Source organism: Mya arenaria, chromosome 10 (genome assembly GCF_026914265.1).
Source record: "Mya arenaria isolate MELC-2E11 chromosome 10, ASM2691426v1".
In the NCBI taxonomy this organism is placed as follows: Eukaryota; Metazoa; Mollusca; class Bivalvia; order Myida; family Myidae; genus Mya; species Mya arenaria.
Window position 1 is genome coordinate 72,857,104 of NC_069131.1, and position 5,077 is coordinate 72,862,180.

A 5,077-nucleotide genomic window follows, 5' to 3' on the forward strand; every position below is an offset into this window, starting at 1 on the left:
CGCTGTGTGGCCTCACAGACAAGACGATTGAGGACGAACACCTGCTCACAGGACTTCCGGAACCGTAGTTCGGTGTCCCTCAACTGACAGCGGAGCGCTAGGCTGACGTTGACAGACATGGTTTCTGATAAGTAAGTTCCCAAATAAGACTGAGAAATATATTCGATTCAGTGTGCAATGATATGTAGTATAACTGAATTGTGACTGATGTGTGAAAGTTACAGTATTTATACCCTTCAAGGAGTACTCCTCGACGACAACCGTCTACTGACTAGAGCTGTCAATAAGTGACAATTAATGTTCACACCCTTCTGTCCAAGGTGCGAGCGATTTCCGCTCAGAGACGCGCGGACGAACGACCAGTCATGCGCGCACTATTATCTGATAGGAGTATCACTAATGTACGAGGTGTGAAATCGACACGCGCATCTAAGCTCTACTTCTGCAAATGGCGCATTATCACGTGTCCACGTGTCTGCGAGGTATTCAGATGTGACCTTAATTGGCACGCGTTTTAGGATTATTTGTTTGTTATTGATGTGTTCACTTTTTTCATCTTCAAAGTGATACTCTTCATAAATTTAGAAAATAAAACTGATATAACGTTGTGTTTAGGCCGATTATTAACTATAGTTCATACAATTTGAATAATAGTTTAATTTTAATAAACAATCCATGTGGGTTCGATTTTGTTAAATTTCCATTGTTTATTTAAGTTTTAAGCAGAATTAATTCTATCAAATTGGAAAAAAAAACATAAACATAATAATATTACGGATAGTGCAAAATTCGTTCTTAACATTCATTTAAACATAGACACAATCGTTAAATATCAAATTGAAATATAAATCAGAAATTGTGTTTTCGCTGGTATAACAATTATATTTTTACCTGCGCGATATATTTTGTATGAAAATTCATCATAAGATTTTAATGCAAATACAAAATACGTTTATGGGTCAAAAATGATAATTCTTATTTGAAAATTCATTGATTGACGTAAGAAAATGTATCTTATAATTCAAAACTGATGATTTTGCAGCGTAATTTCATTGATCTAACACATTCTCTACAAAAATACACAGTGATATTTCATTAAATGTTTGTATTAAATATGTATTGCTGCAATGCCATCATAAATCACAACACTCTTATATTTATGATGGCTCTTTAGATAAGAGATGTTTAACGTTCATGTTACATCTTACACAACATTTTTTTTTTACAATTTTAAACATTTTTTCGATTGTAAAACAAAACACAATAACAAACAATTCACTACTGGCCCAGTATAAAAGTATAAATTACGCAGAATTTTTATGTTTAATTTTCTATCTAATCAAGATATATTATATATATATAAACCATATATTATGAATGCGAAAAACATTTTACACTGTACCACGAAAGTTATCGCGACGTCCGAACCTTAATCTTCCAGAAATACTAGGTCGGTCATTTAGTATTTATGTTAGGGAGTTAGTTATTCTTTAAGTGTTTAAGTCAGGGAGTAGGTAATTCTTAAAGTGTTTAAGTCAGGGAGTAGGTAATTCTTAAAGTATGTAAGTCAGGGCATAGGATATTCTTTAAGTATTTAAGTCAGGGAGTAAGTTATTCTTTAAGTATGTAAGTTAGGGAGAAAGTTATTATTAAGGTATGTAAGTAAGGGAGTTAGTTATTCTTAAGGTATGTAAGTAAGGGAGTTAGTTATTCTTTACGTATGTAAGTCAGGGAGTTAGTTATTCTTTACGTATGTAAGTCAGGGAGTTAGTTATTCTTTACGTATGTAAGTCAGGGAGTTAGTTATTCTTCTGGTATTTAAGTCGGGAGTTAGTTAATTCTTTAAGTATGTAAGTAAGGGAGTAGGTTATCTTAAGTATTTAAGTCAGGGAGTAAGTCATTCATTAAGTATATACGTCAGGGAGTAAGTCATTCATCTAGTATGTAAGTCAGGGAGTAAGTCATTCATTTAGTATATAAGTCAGGGAGTTAGTTATTCTTTAAGTATGTAAGTAAGGGAGTTAGTTATTCTTTACGTATGTAAGTAAGGGAGTTAGTTATTCTTAAGGTATGTAAGTAAGGGAGTTAGTTATTCTTTACGTATGTAAGTAAGGGAGTTAGTTATTCTTTACGTATGTAAGTCAGGGAGTTAGTTATTCTACTGGTATTTAAGTCGGGAGTTAGTTAATTCTTTAAGTATGTAAGTAAGGGAGTAGGTTATCTTAAGTATTTAAGTCAGGGAGTAAGTCATTCATTAAGTATATACGTCAGGGAGTAAGTCATTCATCTAGTATGTAAGTCAGGGAGTAAGTCATTCATCTAGTATGTAAGTCAGGGAGTAAGTCATTCATTTAGTATATAAGTCAGGGAGTTAGTTATTCTTAAGGTATGTAAGTCAGGGAGTTAGTTATTCTTTACGTATGTAAGTAAGGGAGTTAGTTATTCTTTACGTATGTAAGTCAGGGAGTTAGTTATTCTTCTGGTATTTAAGTCGGGAGTTAGTTAATTCTTTAAGTATGTAAGTAAGGGAGTAGGTTATCTTAAGTATTTAAGTCAGGGAGTAAGTCATTCATTAAGTATATACGTCAGGGAGTAAGTTATTCATTTAGTATGTAAGTCAGGGAGTAAGTCATTCATTTAGTATATAAGTCAGGGAGTAAGTCATTCATTAAGTATATAAGTCAGGGAGTAAGTCAATCATTAAGTATATTAATCAGGGAGTAAGTCATTCATTTATTATATAAGTCAGGAAGTAAGTCAATCATTTAGTATATTAATCAGGGAGTAAGTCATTCATTTATTATATAAGTCAGGAAGTAAGTCAATCATTTAGTATATTAATCAGGGAGTAAGTCATTCATTTAGTATATTAATCAGGGAGTAAGTCATTCATTTAGTATATTAATCAGGGATTAAGTCATTCATTTAGTATATACGACAGGGAGTAAGTCATTCTTAAGGTATGTAAGTTAGGGAGTAAGTTATTCTTAAGGTATGTAAGTAAGGGAGTTAGTTATTCTTTACGTATGTAAGTCAGGGAGTTAGTTATTCTTCTGGTATTTAAGTCGGGAGTTAGTTAATTCTTTAAGTATGTAAGTAAGGGAGTAGGTTATCTTAAGTATATAAGTCAGGGAGTAAGTCATTCATTAAGTATATAAGTCAGGGAGTAAGTCATTCATTTAGTATGTAAGTCAGGGAGTAATTCGTTCATTTAGTATATAAGTCAGGGAGTGTTATATCAGTCAGGGGGGTAGCTCATTCATTTAGTATATAAGTCAGGGAGTGTTATATCAGTCAGGGAGTAGCTCATTCATTTAGTATATGAGTCGGTCATGATGCCAATCAAGTAATAATTCGGCTCAGGTTAGTGCAGTTAAGTATTATAATCACAATTAGGATGTATGCAAAAGACCATGGTGTAATGGTTAGCACTCAGGACTCTGAATCCTGCGATCCGATTTCAAATCTCGGTGGAACCTCGTATTTTGTTGGAGTGAGTGTCGACCTTTATTTTACGGACATAGAAACCATATTTAAGCTCGAAATTGGAACGGCCAAAATGGGTCTTTTCCTTCTCCATGTGTGTATTAAGGCATCTCAAAATAAATTCTCTCCCAATTCTATGAGTAAATTCTAAGCTTAATTCTTGACCGGCGAGTCGCAACTGTCTTTAATGTTTTTATTGTTCGTTCGTCTTTTTGTGTGTAGGCTGCTTTCGACTTCTTTTAATAAAAATGTATTCACAAATGGTTTGAACACCGGTTCCATGGTGTAATGGTTAGCACTCAGGACTCTGAATCCTGCGATCCGAGTTCAAATCTCGGTGGAACCTTATATTTTGTTTTAATACATGTTCAACTTAATTATACGATGTATAATTAAAATATTCAAGACAGTTGCGACTCGTCGGCCAAGAAGGACGAACCGGCCATATACCTATATAGAGCGTAATTACTAAAAACTGTAAAAAACACACACACAATCTTTTCAACGCTTGGTTTAAAAATGTACGAATAATGTATCCCGAAATTGAATTTTTGATGATACTCATTTATCAATTGTTTCCTTGGCATTAGACGAAGAGCCAATTGTCGGTAAATGTTATAGAGTTCCTCTAAGCTGGCATTCCACGCACGCGCCACATATGAAATTTCAATTTGCGCTTCAGAAATTCGAGAGACCTTGTCAGTGTTGACAGACGAAACCGGTTTAACAAAAGGATGAAGCCCCAGGTTCGTGTCAATCGAGCATTCCTACTTGGATTTTGTTGGAAACACATCTACATGAATATCGAGAGCGAACCCATACTGTGTGTTTTCTTACAGAGAACAATGCACGAAAACTCGGCTTGAATGTTGTGCCGGAATGACATTATTCCCGTCATAACTGTTTACACTGCTGCTTCTACTTAGGATTGCATTTTATATTGTCTTTGCAATCATGGTACTCACATTAACCTTTTTCAGAGCTTTGCGATTTCAAATGACGTCGAACGAGATAAAATGCTGGAGCAGTTTACATTATACACAAAGGAAAATGATAATTAAACAGCGTGTAGCATATTGGACGGTGAATCGGTATTTGCGGAGATCAAGGACTTTTGGGATGTTTTGAAGAGGGCGTTGACAATGTCGTTATTGCTAATGTACCATTGCGTTCAATAAACAGTAGCAATCAAAGCGAGGCTTCCATGTGCAATAACTCTGGGCTTTGTATAAGGGTATTGACAATGTTTCTATTGCCAATGCCATCATAACATTTAATGATCAGTATCAATCCGAATTCGGCTTTAAAGGGTGATAACTCTTGAACTCTATTAGGCTGCGTTACCAATGTTGCTATTGCAAATGAACGTTGGTTTGTATGTGCAATAACTCGGAGATTGGGGGGGGGGGGTTGCCGATGTTGCTATTGCATATAAAAGGAGGCGTCTATGTGCAATAACTCGTGGATGCCACTAGTGGCGTTGCCGATGTTGCTATTGCTTATAAAAGAAGGGGTCTATGTGCAATAACTCATGGATGCCACTAGTGGCGTTGCCGATGTTACTATTGCTTATAAAAGGAGGCGTCTATGT

The 5,077-nt window shown here is 35.0% G+C and overlaps 1 non-coding gene across 1 annotated transcript; it reads left to right on the top strand.

Annotated features, from left to right (window-relative positions):
- Positions 1 to 3,760: 3,760 nt before the first annotated feature.
- On the top strand, positions 3,761 to 3,832 carry Trnaq-cug (transfer RNA glutamine (anticodon CUG)). The gene has a single exon. It is a non-coding gene; the product is annotated as a tRNA-Gln (tRNA).
- Positions 3,833 to 5,077: the final 1,245 nt, after the last annotated feature.